At 37.0% G+C, this 17,033-nt stretch overlaps 1 protein-coding gene across 1 annotated transcript in view; it reads left to right on the forward strand.

Moving 5' to 3' along the window:
* Positions 1–17,033, forward strand: part of BCAS3 (BCAS3 microtubule associated cell migration factor) — a 598,955-nt gene that overhangs the window by 216,087 nt on the left and 365,835 nt on the right.

A 17,033-nucleotide genomic window follows, 5' to 3' on the forward strand; every position in this document is an offset into this window, starting at 1 on the left:
CTTTATATTCATTTTGTTGAGAGTTTTCATCATGAATGGATGTTGAATATTTTAAAATGCTTTTTCCATATCTATTGAGATGGTCATATGATTTTTATCCTTCATTTTGTTAATGTGTGGCTCTCAGTCAGCATCTAGATGGAGCATCTAGATTGGAAGCTGGACTCTCAGGCAGCAGCTTTTAAAGAATGAAAATATATCTCTTTAAGGATAGTCTAGGAGAGGGGCATTTTTGTCTACTGCTTCTGTTCTGTGCCCTGGGTAGAAGTCATTTTATTTTCTTTTTTAAATTTTATTTTATTATGTTATGTTAATCACCATACATTACATCATTATTTTTTGATGTAGTGTTCCATGATTCATTGTTTGCATATAACACCCAGTGCTCCATTCAATACGTGCCCTCTTTAATACCCATCACCAGGCCAATCCATCCCCCCACCCTCTCCCCTCTAGAACCCTCAGTTTGTTTCTCAGAGTCCATAGTCTCCCATGGTTCGTCTCCCCCTCCAACTTCCCCCCTTCATATTTCCCTTCCTACTATCTTCTTCTTTTTTTTTTTTTAACATATAATGTATTATTTGTTTCCGAGGTACAGGTGTGTGATTCAACAGCCTTACACAATTCACAGCGCTCACCATAGCACAGACCCTCCCCAGTGTCCATCACCCAACCACCTCATCCCTCCCACCCCCCACCACTCCAGCAACCCTCAGTTTGTTTCCTGAGATTAAGAATTCCTCATATCACTGAGATCATATGATACATGTCTTTCTCTGATTGACTTATTTCACTCAGCATAACTCCCTCCAGTTCCATCCACGTCGTTGCAAATGGCAAGATCTCATTCCTTTTGATGGCTGCATAATATTCCATTGTGTATATATACCACATCTTCTTTATCCATTCATCTGTCGATGGACATCTTGGCTCTTTCCACAGTTTGGCTATTATGGACATTGCTGCTATAAACATTGGGGTGCACGTACCCCTTCGGATTACAGCTTTGTAATAGAGCTTGAAGTCCAGAATTGTGATGCCACCAGCTTTGCTTTTCTTTTCAACATTCCTCTGGCTATTCGGGGTCTCTTCTGGTTCCATACAAATTTTAGGATTATTTGTTCCTTTTCTTTGAAAAAAGTTGATGGTATTTTGATAGTGATTGCATTAAATGTGTAGATTCCTCTAGGTAGCTTTGACATCTTAACAATATTTGTTCTTCCAAGCAATACAAGCCTTCCTCAAGAAACAAGAAAGGTCTCAAATACACAACCTAACCCTACACCTAAAGGAGCTGGAGAAAGAACAGCAAATAAAGCCTAAACCCAGCAAGAGAAGAGAAATAATAAAGATCAGAGCAGAAATCAATGAAATAGAAACCAAAAGAATAGTACAACAGATCAACGAAACTAGGAGCTGGTTCTTTGAAAGAATTAATAAGATTGATAAACCCCTGGCCAGACTTATCAAAAAGAAAAGAGTAAGGACCCAAATAAATAAAATCATGAATGAAAGAGGAAAAATCACAACCAACACCAAAGAAATACAATTATAACAACATATTATGAGCAACTATATGCCAGCAAGTTAGATAACCTGGAAGAAATGGATGCATTCCTAGAGTTCTATCAACTGCCAAAACTGAACCAGGAAGAAATAGAAAACCTGAACAGACCTATAACCAGTAAGGAAATTGAAGCAGTAATAAAAAATCTCCCAACAAACAAGAGCCCAGGACCAGATGGCTTCCCAGGGGAATTCTACCAAACATTCAAAGAAGAATTAATACTTGTTCTTCCAAAACTGTTCCAAAAAATAGAAATGGAAGGAAAACTTCCAAACTCATTTTATGAGGCCAGCGTTACCTTGATCCCAAAATCAGCCAAAGACCCCCTCAAAAAGGAGAATTACAGACCAATATCCCTGATGAACATGGATGCAAAAATTCTCACCAAAATACTAGCCAGTAGAATCCAACAGTACATTAAAAGGATTATTCACCACAACCAAGTGGGATTTATTCCTGGGCTGCAAGGTTGGTTCAACATCCGCAAATCAATCAGTGTGATACAATACATTAATAAGAGAAAGGACAAGAACCATATGAACCTCTCAATAGATGCGGAAAAATCATTTGACAAAGTACAGCATCCTTTCTTGATCAAAACTCTTCAGGGATAGAGGGTACATACCTCAATATCATAAAAGCCACCTATGAGAAACCCACAACGAATATCATTCTCAATGGGTAAAAACTGAGAGCTTTCCCCTTAAGGTCAGGAACACGGCAGGGATGTCCACTATCACCACTGGTATTCAACATAGTACTAGAAGTCCTAGCCACAGCAATCAGACAACAAAAAGAAAGAAAAGGCATCCGAATCGGCAAAGAAGAAGTCAAATTCTCACTCTTTGCTGATGATATGATACTTTATATGGAAAACCCAAGACTCTACCCCAAAACTGCTAGCTCATACAGGAAGTCATTTTAAATTATGTAAATATCCCTTCCCCCCCCCAAAATTTGTAACACTTCTTTTATTTATATATATCATTTGGTTAATAGAGTCCTATTTTATTCAGTGGGTTATATTCATTCAATAACTATCTATCTTAAAGCTCAGAATATCCCAGATTTGGCCAGTGGCACCTATCAACTTGACATCTGTGTCCTTTGACATATCTCCATTTCTCTTACAACGTCCTTACCTTCTGGCACAACTAAACTTGCTTATTCTTATTTTAGTTACCATTCGTATTTGGTTCTTTTGTTGGAAGTTTCCAGTTGGATGAACATTTTAGTGAAGATTCAGTATTTCATGTGCTGCCGGCACATTTTATTTCTTTTTTTAAAAAAATTATTCATTTATTTGAGAGATGGGGTGGGTTGGGGAAGAGCAGAGAGAGAGAGTGAGGGGGAAACTCAAGCTGACGCCATGCTGAGCGCAGAGCCTGATGTGGGGCTGGATCTCAGGACCCTGAGATTACAACCTGAGCCAAAACCAAAAGTCAGATGCTTAACCGACTCTGCCACCCAGGTGCCCCTACATTTGATTTCTTAACTCTGTTTTTATAATACCTATTCTGTCCTCACCAGTCACTTGTCTGCTCTGCTTCAGCTATAACTTCCTAGAATTTTAGTATTTTAAATATTTATACTTTTTTCTTTTTCTTTTTTTTTTTTTTTTGCTTATACCTATTTTTTGGTAACTCATTTGCATCAGCATTATTTATCATTTAATTACCTATACATCCAACCTGGAAATAGAGATCATGCTTAACCTTCTTGGTATCTGTCATCCTTAGAACAGTGCCCTGTGCATGGGCAAATGTTTGTAGGTATAAATATTTGCTGCTGCCAGTGCTATGCCTATTTAACATGTAGGGAAACCAAATAGAAATTATTAAAATTATTTTGTTCTATGTCATACTCTGTAATTTAGGAGGTTGGGAGTTTCTAAAAACCAAATATTAAGATCTAAGGAAACTCATCTAATGACCATAAAATTAATTTCTGTAAGCTTCTACTGAAAATTATTTTGAAACAATATATAAAATTTAGCACTGATTATGAAATCTATATGGCATATGATCTATCTAACTGTCTTTGAGTACTTCAAAATCATGTCACTCTGGATTCTTCCAAAAACTCTGAGGGTACTTTAATCAAGCAAGGAAAAAAATTCAAGTATGTGGATCTAGTTATGTTGAATTAAGTTGTTTTGTGATCTATGACTTGGGATATCCTCTGCATCTGACAGTAATTTTCCTCATAAGGCACATATGCAGTTAGAAAAATATTCATAGTTTTCAACAGGAATATATATATACATATATATATATATATATATATACACACACATGTATATAGTGAAACCTTACAATATTTGTCATATACTTCCATAATGTCTTACTCAAGCAGATACAAGTCATTTTAGTACTTAACATGCTAATTTTAGTAAATGGCCAACTTGCTTCGGAAACATTTGCACATCAGATAAGTGTTACTTTTATCGGAATAGTCCTATAAAATGGTAAGATTATAGGTTTAATTCTCAATGCCAAAAGAATCTAGCTATTTAATATTATTAATGGTCAGTTCAAATAAAACAGGTAATTTTAGTATGAGGATGTCCAGATATTGCCTACTTAGGTTTATACTGAAATTCAAATTTTACTGGACTCTCTGTATTTTTATTTGCTAAACCTCGCAATCCTACATATAACCCTATGCTCTGATTTTTGTCAATTCCCTTCCCCCCAAAATGTTAGCTTTATTGAGATATAATTCTTAGAATATAAATTTCATTTTTAAAAAATGTGCATTTCGGTGTTTTTTTTTTTTTAGTATATTCACAGAGCTATGCAACCATCCCCAGGACCTACTTTTAGAACATTTTTTTTTTTTTTTTTTTTTTAAAGATTTTTTATTTATTTGTTTGAGAGAGAGAGAGAGAGCATGAGAGGGGGGAGGGTCAGAGGGAGAAGCAGACTCCCTGCTGAGCAGGGAGCCCGATGCGGGACTCGATCCTGGGACTCCAGGATCATGACCTGAGCCGAAGGCAGTTGCTTAACCAACTGAGCCACCCAGGCGCCCTAGAACATTTTTATGACAAACTTTTTGCCAATTGGCAGTCACTTCCCATTCCCCATCCCCAACTTCCATATATACTTGGATGCTGCCGAGTAACTCTATTACCTAGGATACATTTTCTATTTTCCTTAAGCTTTAATTACTCATCTGTAAAATGGGGCCAAAGACTATTTCATAGCATTTATTTTAGGAAATGTCAGAAATAATAGATGTAAACTGTGTCTTACTGTACTTAGTAAAACAGCTGGCACCGTAAATGACAAAGAGTTAATACGATGACCTCACTTTGGGTCACTGTAGATTAAGAGGGAGAGGTTGGTGGGAAGAGGGTGGGGTAGGAGGATGCTAAGCTCTCTTTTGTCTTATGGCTACAACTAGATAACACTCAAATCAGCATAAATAACCTAGAGTAAGAGGGACCGGATTTACCTTCCTACCTGAAGCAATCAAAGAACAGTGTTTTTCTAGATATAATACATCTGGCCATGAAGGATGGTGATCCTTGAGAGATGGGAAACAAATGAGAAAAACCCTATGATTGCCCCAGCTTACTGCCTTGACAGAGTTTCCAGCTCGTCGTGCAGGAAGGGGGAGCCCAACTGGAGCCGGATAGACTCCCTCTGTTGATGAGGTATTGCTAAGAGTACGATCATAGAGTTCTCAGGACACAGTGCTGGAGAGAGATCAGAGGACATCTGAGGCCTTGCAAAGAACCATCGGCATATCAGAAAGAAGAAAGTAAAACTATATTTATTTAAAGATGATATGATTGTATAGAAAATCTAATGGATTCTACAAAAACAGAATAAGTGATTTTAATTAGGTTTCAGGGTATTAGATCAATATATGGAAGTCAGTTGCACTTCTATATACTAGGAACAAACAATAGGTAATTGATAATTTAAAAAAGAGTTAAAGGTAAAAAATAGTGTGTAATATGTACTTATCATATGTAAGACATGTACCCTTAAAACTATAAAACATTGCTGAGAGTAAGGATGTAAATGGAGAGTTAAACCATGTTTTGGGGTTGGAATGCTTAATATTGTTAGGATGTCCGTTCTCTCCAAATTGATCTGTATATTCAATGCAATCCCCATGAAAAGCCCAGCAGGATAAAAAACAAACAAACAAAGCCCTATACATAGGGCTTATAATGGCAAAATAATGCTGAAAAAGAAAAACAAATTTGGGGGGATATTACTACCTGATATCAAGACTTACTAAAGCTACAGTGATCAACAGGGAACCCAGGAACATTCCCGTACATATGAACAATTGATTTTTGGCAAAGGTGCAAAATGAGAAAGGCTAGTCTTTTCAACAATGGTGATGGACCACTTGGGTGTTTATGTGCAAAAAAAAATGAGCATCAATCCATACCTCATCCCATATACAAAAATGAACTCAAATTGGATTGTAGATTTATATGTGAAACCTACTATTTTAAAGCTTTTAGAGGAAAAAGGAGAAACCTTTTGTGACTTGGGTTAGACACAGATTTCTCATAGATGACTCGAATAGCAAAATCCATGAAAATAAAACTGATAAATTAGAGTTCATTAAAACAAAACATATCTGCTCTTTGAGAAACACTGGTAATAGAATGAAAAGGCACAAACTGTCTTGTACCTACCACACCTTTTTAAGGAACTCTCAAAAGTCAGTGAGTTGGAGGAACTGGATTTCTCATACATTGCTGTTGGGAATGTGAAATGGTACAGCCGCTCCGGAAAATAGAAGTTTCTTAAAGTCTTAACATACACTTACCATACCACCCAGCAACTCCAGTCCTGGGCAGTCCACAACATGGAATTCTCATTGTTCTGGATATCCACATTTGCTATATATTTCTTTCCTACGGTTGTCTTAACAAGTTACCATGAAACTGGGGGAGGGGCTCAAAATAACAGAAATTGATTCTCCCACAATCCTGGAGACCAAAGGTCCAAAATTAAAGTGTTGGCAAGGCCACACTCCCTCTAGAACCTCTAAGCAGAATCTGTTCTTTGCCTTTTCCAGCTTCCAGTGGCTGTCAGCATTCCTTGCCTTACAGCCATCTCTATCACTCGAGCCATTGCCACTGTGGTCACATTTCCTCTTCCTCTTCTCTGTGTCTTCTCTTCTGTGTGTTTTATAGACTATATGTGAATACATATAGTACCTACACCTATAATCCAAGATAAACTCTCAAGATCTATAACTCAATCACATTTTAGTATATAAGGTTATGGTCACTCTTTGGGTCTATAATGTACTATATGCAGGTTCCAGGGATTAGGATTGGAATATGTCTTTTTTTAAGCCACTGTTAACCTCACTACAGTCTGCCCTCTGATCCCTCAAATTCAGGATCATCCCATATGCAAAATACATTTATCCCATACTAACATCCCTAAAAGTCTCAGTGCATGGCAGCATATACTCTAAAATCTCTTGAAAATATCATTAGCCCAAAAGCTCCAATGTCATCATCTAAATCATCCAAATCAGGTATGATTGAGACTCTATATATGATCCATCCTGGGGCAAAATTTGCCTTGATCAGTGTGGGAAGGGATGATATAATGAAAATGAGGCAGAAAAAAATAGAAAGAAATAAAGATGGAAAGCCCCCAAATTTGTTGAAAGATGCAATTTAAATCTTCCAAAAAGACTAGCAAACACCAAATAGGACTGGATATGAGAACACCCCAGTTTAAGAACATCATAGTCAACTTTCTGTAAACCAAAGTAGAGAGCAAATCTGGAACATAGCCAGAGGAAAATAACCCCTTGTACACAGGGAAATAACATCTCAACAAACAAGTTACTTCTCATCAGGAACCATGGAAGTCTGAGGGCAGTGGAATAGCATGTTTAGAGGACTGAAAGAGAAAAATACAGATGATCAAAAATTCTCCGTCCAGCAATAGTATCATTCAAGAATGAAGGAGTGAGAAATAAGGCCAGTGCATTCACAATAAAAATTATGCTAAAGGGAAATGATACCAGAGCAAACTTGGATCTTGTAGAAGTAATGAAATATCTGAGAAATGGTCAGTTTCTAATTGGAAAGGATGATTTTTCCTGTTGAAAATTTTTTTATATTTAAATTCATTTAGCCAACATACCATCCATCATTAGTTTCAGATGTAGAGGTCAGTAACTCATCAGTTGCATAAAGCACCCAGTGCTCAACACATCACGTGCCCTCCTTAATGCCTATCACCCAGTTGCTCCCTATTTTAAATTTATTTAAAAATATATAGGAATGTTAAAATTGTAATATTTATGTATAAGAAATTTTAATATTATTTTCTGGGGATTATATCATGTGTATATGTAATACTTATGGTTAAGTATAGCATAATGGACCTAGAGTGCTGAGAGGTGGAAGCAGATACATGGAACTATACTGTTTCAAGGTTCAACATGTTTTACCTAAAAAGACAATAATTCAGTTAACGTGGATTTCTAAAAAATGTTCAGTTAATTCAAATTAGGCAGACGAGGAGGAACAGAGGCACAAGGAACAGGATAAACAAAAACTAAATATTAAATGGTACATGAAAATTCAACCACAGTATAATAATTATATTAAATATTACTGTATTCTGCAAGATGGTGCAGCCACTCTGGAAAACAGTATGGAGGTTCCTCACAAAGTTGAAAATAGAGCTACCCTACGACCCAGCAATTGCACTACTGGGTATTTACCCCAAGGATACAAATGTAGTGATCCGAAGGGGCACCTGTACCCCAATGTTTATAGCAGCAATGTCCACAATAACCAAACTATGGAAAGAACCTAGATGTCCATCAACAGATGAATGGATAAAGAAGATGTGGTATACATATACAATGGAATATTATGCAGCCATCAAAAAATGAAATCTTGCCATTTGCAATGGCGTGGATGGAACTAGAGGGTATTACGCTAAGCGAAATAAGTCAATCAGAGAAAGACAAGTATCGTATGATCTCACTGATATGAGGAATTTGAGAAACAAGACAGAGGATCGTAGGGGAGGGGAGGGAAAAATGAAGACGAAACCAGAAAGGGAGACAAACCATAAGAGACTCTTAATCTCAGGAAACAAACAGGGTTGCTGGAGTGGAGGGGGGTGGGAGGGATTGGGGTGGCTGGGTGATAGACATTGGGGAGGGTATGTGCTATGGTGAGCGCTGTGAATTGTGTAAGACTGATGAATCACGGATCTGTACTTCTGAAACAAATAATACATTGTATGTTAATTAAAAAAATAAAAAAATAAATATTACTGTATTCTAGTCTAAAGGAATTACCTATTAGAGATTCACTTTGCATATAGATACATTAATATAATGATAGTACAAGCATGTTAAAAGATATGCAAATAATACAATAATGTTGAAAATTCAGCCATATTAATATCAAGTAAAATAGGTTAAGACAAAGCCTATTTCTAGAGTAATGTCCAAGAGTCAAATTATCAGGAAGATTTAAAATATGTACACACCTAAAACTGAGTTTAACAATACTTTCTCAATATTTGATAGAACAAATAGGGTGAAAAAGGTCAAATATCTGAGAACCATATCAACCATATTGTCTTAATAGGTAAGCAACTAATCTATAGTATACTTATGTATATACTGTATATTTTATATATACTATATTATATATAATATATTATTTTATATATATTATAGTATAATATACTACACTATCTTATAACACACCTTCAGTATATTTATGCTTTTCAACTATGACATCATATATACAATTAGTGGTTATGAAACAGCGAATAATAGATGGGATGTAAACCCCAGACAGACATTTATTATTGATGGATTTAGTTGGGAATCATACTGCAGAGCAGGGCAATACAGTCTTGATGAGCAGCTTGATTCTAGTCCTTCCCATCAGTGGATGGCATCTTACCTTGGGTGAGAGTGGCCCAGATTGTTCATTTACTAGCCGCGATTTGTCTGTGCAGCTCTTAGCCCTAAAAGAAGGGACGTCTGCAATCTGCCAGTATGTAGTCTTTCTCATGGCAACCCACACTAGGTTTGGCTAGGCCATTGGCAGCTCCCAAAGTGTCAGCAGTCTTGTTTAGAGCAGGGTCAGCAAACTTTTTTCTGTAAAGGGCTAGTAGTAAATATTTAAACTCTGCACGGTATGTATTCTGTGTACTCACCTTTGCCATTACAGTACAAAAACATCATAGACAATACGTAAACCCACAGCTATCGTGGCCCGTCAATTAAAACAGAAGTGACAGCTTTCCATTATCCTACTGTGCTGATCGGGCTTTACTTCATTTGTCCCAGCAGAGTTTTTGCTGGGGTTGTGCAGCTGCCACAGGCTAGTGGACACCATCAGCCTTCATCTTAGCCAAGCCGTCAGGGAATCAGGCACAGGCAGGCGTTCAGAGGAAGTTCTGTGAACCAAGGGTCTGTTGAACCAGTGGCGTTGCTTTAGGCAGTGGAGTAGCTGATAAAGTAGCTGTAAAAACAAGATGCTTTGAGGGCTGGGCTGGAACGTACTGTGGAACATACCATTTCCATTTGACTTAGCAAGCTCTGTTGGGCCCTCACCACCATGTTTACCATCAAATTTGAGTTGACCCAACCCAGTGTTGGTCTGGAAAATCACAAGGCCTCCTGGGTCAGTTGTTCATTTACAAGAACTGAATAGCAGGTTAGGAGCCACCATCTGAAAAAGGGAGTGTATTTGGTTGCTGGATCAGGCAGGTGGCGATGTTGTACTGGGCTAACACCTGAGTACTTCAGCAGCCATTAAGTCACTGCCTTTTTCTTACTGGGATTCTGTTGTTTCTATTGTATAACATGGGAAGGAACTGGAAGCCTAGTAGGTGGTCTGTTGTGTGCTTTCTGCATTATCATTTCAGTCTGCATGGCAGAGGATATACCCTCTGACACTTAAAAGCATGTGAGTACAATCAGTTAAACCATTAATACCAGTTACACATTTATCAGGAGAAGCACAGCAGTAGTCCTCCTACCAAGTCACTTTAGCTTCTCTTCCCTACTGCAGACTTTGCTTACACGTCCTTCCAGGATATTCTCCGCCCCATCCCCCACCAGGACGTGGACTACTTTTCCCTACAGGAGAACATGGACTAATGTATTTAATGTGCACATGTCCGTTGTTCTAGTAACAGCTGCCCGGCGGTCACGTTATCCTCCGTCTTGTTGGCGGAGGAGGCTGGCCTGTAGATAGTCTGGGGGCAACCAGAAGTGTTGGCCTTTCTCTCACTTGCCAAGTGATTGTTCCCTAGGGTGGGTGCCACTTATTTCCCCATGGCCAGTAGTGCTACTTGCCAGCATCCAGTGAGTGTCCAGGCATCACCACCCCTTTGTTTTCTGCCCACTCTCTCAACACTGCCAAGTTTCACCCCTGCAGCCTCTGGCATTTTGGATACCCCCCATCCTTGTTACCTCTCAAGGTCAGATCACAGCAGGAGCCAGCCATATTAGCCTGCTGGCTCTGTGGTATGTGTGCAGCATCATATTCACTTTATATTCAGTTCAGATTTTTATTGAAATAATTGTAGATTCATATGGACTTGTAAGAAATAGTACTAAGAGATCTCGTGTACTCTTGGTCCAGTATATTTCAATGGGTAACATTTTGCAAAACTAGAGTATATCAAACCAGGATACTGACATTGGTACAATCCCTGATCTTTTTCAGATTTCACTAGATTTACCTATACTCGTTTGTGCATTTGTGTGTGTGGAAATGAGTGTGTATGTGTGTGTTTAGGTATACGATTTAATCACCTCTGTAGGTGTGTGTGTCCATGAGGATACTGAACAGTTCCCTCACGTTGCCCTTTTATAAGTAGACCTAACTCACACAGGTTGTTCACACATTCACCTGGACCATTTACAGTTTGGGGCTATAATGAATATGTTACGTGAACATCGTTTTCACTTCTCTGATGTAGATGCCCAAAAGTGTAGTTGTTGGTTCAGAGGATAATTGCAGGCTACTTATTAGCATTAGCTCATTTTTTAAGTTTTGGCACTTAGAAGCGCGTAAAACATGTAAGAAGCTTTCCATAAATATTTACTGACTGAATGATTTTGAAGAATTCATAGGGAGGGAGTGGGCAGATAGGCTAGAGGCTATGTGTGGATTATCCATCTTCAACACATTTCCATTCTAAGCAACTTATTCCCAAGCAAACTTTTATTGCCATTAACCTTGTCATGATAGTCAGAATTACAGTATTTTAAATGAAAGTATCTATATCGATTTTGAAGGATAAAATTTGTTGAAATGTTGTGTTGGGTATGTCTCTAGAACTCGTATATTAATTCTTAAGCAGATAGCTTCTTATTTTCCCGTAAGTTTTCATTAAATAAAACATCATCTGAGGACTTGGACATTGGCCAGTTAATATTTGCTATATGGGACTTGTCTTTATGGCTTTGGTTGCCATTTTTACAGGCTTCTGAAACTATAATAGTCTTGGATTGTAGACTTTTTATCCATGTACTGTCTGCTTTTGGGTTTTCTTTCCTTTTTTTTTTTAAAGAGAATTTTTAAAGAATTGGAGAACAAATTGGTATTTGAATCATTAGGCGTATGTTTGGCTACAGAAAGAAAATCACATTTAACGATGGTTTTAAAAAATCAAGGTTTATTTTTGTCACGTTATAAGAAGGCTATTGCTGGTTTGGTACATTTGTTTGGCAATGTTTTTGTGACTTTTTTGTTCTTTCCCTTGTGATGGCTTTATATAATTGCCATTCTTCTGGGCATCATTTCTGAATTCAAGGCGCTAAGATGGGGAGTATGGACAGCCTCAGTGATGTTAATTTCTTATATCAGAAAGCGAATACTTTCCCAGAATCCTGCAATAGCATCCTGGGCTATTGGAGAAGCTGGGCTAGCACATATGAAGCTCCTGGTGTCAGGTGAGGGAGGAAACATTGGAGATGGGTGTTCGATTTGCCATTTACTAGTCACATCCATATATCCATCACTACAGTCAATCTACACAACATTTTCATCATCCCAGAAAACTTCCTACAGCTTTTTAAAATTTTCTGCCTCACCCTTACCCTAAGGCAATCATTGATATTACTTTGTTTTTTTAAAAAAATATCTTTTTAGGGGCACCTGGGTGGCTCAGTTGGTTAAGCGACTGCCTTCGGCTCAGGTCATGATCCCAGGGTTCTGGGATTGAGCCCCGCATCGGGCTCCCTGCTCCTCAGGAAGCCTGCTTCTCCCTCTCCCACTTCCCTGCTTGTGTTCCTGCTCTCACTCTCTCTCTCTCTCTGTCAAGTAAATAAATAAAATCTTTAAAAAATATATCTTTTTATGCTTTCTAACATTTGCTATGGAATTAGGGGGACTGCCATTTTTGGTCACTTTATTTTCTGGCTCTGTATTACAGACTTTAGGTTAGTGGCAGAGTCATCAGCTGAGTGTTCTGAAACTGCAAATTTCTTGGTCATGTCTCTCTCACCTCCCAATACCTGCAGAATCATAATCCTGAAGGGGGGATCAACTTATTTGCACTTCTTACAAGTTACTTAGGTGCTTCTTTTCACACTAAAGTTTGAGGAACTTCACTTTAGATTTTAGGATGTCAAAATAATCCTAAACTTTGGGGCACCTGGGTGGCTCAGTTGGTTAAGTGTCTGACTCTTGATTTCATCTGAGGTCATGATCTTGGGATTGTGAGATCGAGTCCTGCATTGGGCTCTTTGCTGGGTGTGGAGCCTGCTTGGGATTCTCCCTCTCCCTCTGCCTCTCCCTCTGCCTCCTCCCTCGCTTTCCCTCTCAAAAGAAAAAAATAATAACCCTATACCTTTATCACCATTATTAGTTAATTGGGTTTTGGTGGTGAATTTGTGGCATAAATTGGAGCCCTGTAAAATGCTGATTTCTATATCTTAGATGCTTAAATGGGGTACCACTTAATTCTAGTGCTCAAATACTCTTGTGTCATATGTAATTTGAATTCAACCTGTTTTGTGAATTAAATATACATTTGGGGTGGGGTTTTTTTAGGTTTTGATAAAATGGACATAATTGTTCTGAGTGTATGTCTGCTATATTGGATTTGGTTACTCCAAATATCATTGTTTTGGATTATTAAATCAACAAAATACTTAAGGATAATTCAGTTTGTCAAAAAATATTTGTATAAATTAGAATTATTGGAATATAGCTACATTATATTTTAAGGAACAAATATATTAGCTTTCTAGAGGCCTAATGGTTTCTGATAGCCAAATTTTACATCATTATAATAGAAAACAAGTGTGAGATGTTATCAATATTCCAAACAAGACAGGAACCATTTAATGAACAATAAACTGTATAGCCTAATACAGATTTGCAAAACGTTTAATTAAGCAGTCCGTATTTTTTAAATTCATATCCCATTAGTTAAGAATCCTGACATTTGTATACTTAAAAGCTCTAAATGATTACAGTGAGTGTCTAATGAGGAGTCCCATACTACTTCAGGTACTCCGCTTGATTTTTTTTCTAACATTTTATGCCACACTTCTTTGCTGAATGGAGGGAAACTTAATAATAAGAACATCTGGTTATAGTGTTTCCCCATATTACCCCAACCCCAGATATGAAGTGAGCCAAGATGGACACAGCTAAACTGCTAGCTTAGGCTTCTTAGCAGTTGCTTATCTTCTTTTGAGCCTAGAACAATAGAGACATTTCAAAGAACTAAAGGACAGTTAAATGAAAGCACAAACTATAAAAAGAGGTTATAGAACTTACCTTTCAGTGACCTAACTAGTTTTTTTCATTTTTTTAACAGCTTTATTGAGACATAATTCACATACATAAAGTTCACCCTTTTAAAGTGTACAGTTTTGTGGTTTTTAGTATACAGACTTGTATATCAATCACTATTTTATTTTATTCCAGAACATTTTCATCCCCCTGGAAAGAAACCTGGTTACCCATGAGCGGCTACTCCCCCTTCTATTCTCCCTGGCCCTTGGCAGTTGTTAACCTATTTTCTGTCTCTATGGATCTGCTTATTTTGTCCATTTCATATAAATGGAATCAGATAACGGTAGCCTTTTCTGTCTGTCTTCTTTCATTTTACATCGTGTTTTCAAAGTTCATTCATGTTGTAGCATGTATCAGAACTTTATTGCTTTTTGTACCTGAATAATATTCCCTTGTATGTATAGACCACATTTTTTTCCACTTATTAGTTGGTAGACATTTGGGTTGTTTCCACTAAGGAAAGTGGAATACTGCTATGAACGTTAATGTGTAGGTTTCTGTTTAACATGTTTTCAGTTCTCTTGGGTATCTAAGGATGAAAGTCTATGTTTAGCTTTTAGAGGAATTCCAAGTGGCTGCACTGTTTTCCTTTTTCCCAGCAATGTATGAGGGTTCAAGTTTCTCCACATCCTTATCAACACTTATTTTATCTTTTTTTATAACCATTCTTTTCAGTATGAAGTGGTATCTCATTGTGTTTTTTATTTACATTTCCCTGATGACTAAAGATGTTGAGCATCTTTTCATGTGCTTTTTGGCCATTTCTATATCTTCTTTGGAAAAATATTCAATTTTTTTTTACTTTTTTTAAATTGAATTATTTGTCTTTATGTTGTTGAATTGAAAGACTTATTTAAGTATTTTACATGCTGGACCCTTATCAGATATATTATTAGGAAATATCTTCTCATAGTCTGTGGTTGTCTTTTTATTTTTTTGATAGTATTCTTTGGTGCAGGAAAGTTTTTAATTTTGAGTAAGTACAATTTATCTACTTTGTCTTCTATTGCTTGTAGGTGGTCTTAAGTAAGAGTCCAGTTAGGAGTCTAATGTAGTAACCTGTTGAAGTGATGATAGTGGTTTAGTCTATGTTGTTAGCAGTGAAAACAGAGATGTTTGAACAGAGTAGGGATGTATTTTTATGGTAATTATGATAATTACAGCAAACATCTTTGTTCAGTGCTTATTAAGTGATAGGCAGTGTTCTAAGTGCTTTACATGGTAATTCATTAAACCTAAAACCCCATGAGACTTGCATTATTGTTCCCATTTTGCAAATGAAGAAATAAGGCAGAGAGTTGTTAACTAACGTTTCTATGGCTGTGTAGCTAGTAAGTGATATATTTACCATTACATGCTACCTGTAGGGAAAGCCTGTAATCACATGTAAAGTCTTTATACTTATGGTGCTGTTTCCATGTGTTTTCACTATCTTGTATAATATTGAAGTTTAATGATTATTTTATATTTCAAATTGGTTATTCTTATCCAGTGAAAAATATGTGTATGTGCATGCACATGTCTTTATGTATCTATATTTGTGTTTACGTGATATATATACATATATACACACATACATACACACATATGTACACATAAATATACACATAAATATCTGTACATACCTGTCTATGCATTGAGATGTCCAGGATAACTTGATATAGTTATCTCTGGGTTGTGGGGTTTATGTGTGTATGTGTGATTTTTTTTTTCAACTCAGATGACTTTCTCTAGTAGTTATGTATTAATGTTGAACTGAATACTGCTATATTCATCTTGAAGACAAAACAGAACGTCCTCTTGCTGTTGAATTTAGAAAAGAACTATAATCTCATTGGTCTCATGTTCCTAACTAATACCTTGCATGGATTCTTCTTATGGGGAAGGCTTTCTTTGTAGTTTTCCCTCTCTTTACTGTGGAGTATCTTATAAACCATAGAAATAATATTGACCTGAGAGTCTTACTGTGTTTTTTACTTTGACTTTAGATTTCCAAGGTCCTTTCTGCTTTGAAGTTTATGATGATTTGACAAGTTTACATTTACTACCATGGTGGTGGTATAAAATGGGTCAGCAAACTATGGTCCATTGGCCATATGTGGCCCTCTGTCTGTTTTTGTACATCTCATGAGCCAAGAATGGTTTTTATAAACATATAAAGCCTTGGGATCCATTTGATGATAATAATGCTAGCTTCGAACCCCAAATAAACAAAATGTTATCTCCTATAAAAAAACAGATTCCATTCTTCTTATTTAGTAGACTTACATTACAAAAAATTCTATTCAGTAAAAATTTTGTCAAAATTTGTTTTCTTTCTTGTTATTCTAAGTACCTACATAGTATCCTTGGTTTTGCTTTCTTACCTGCAAAGCCTAAAATTTTCCTCTCTGGCCCCTTACTGAAAAAGTTTGCTGACCCTTGTTCTGGAAGAAACCTGTACTTGTCCCATGTTCACATTCATTCTCTGCTCCAAACTTCATACCAGTTTGAAATGCTAAGTCGGAGCCATATGGTCTATCTTTTGCTGTCCAGATCTGCTTGGATTGGGTCAGTTCCTGAGTTCAGAATATAGTAAATAATTCTTAAAAATCACAATTACCTAAGTATGCTTGCTTCCTAAATTTGAGGGTAGGTATTTGGATAGTACTTTTTTGATACCTGTACTTG

The sequence above is a fragment of the Zalophus californianus genome, chromosome 16 (assembly GCF_009762305.2).
Source record: "Zalophus californianus isolate mZalCal1 chromosome 16, mZalCal1.pri.v2, whole genome shotgun sequence".
Classification (NCBI taxonomy): Eukaryota; Metazoa; Chordata; class Mammalia; order Carnivora; family Otariidae; genus Zalophus; species Zalophus californianus.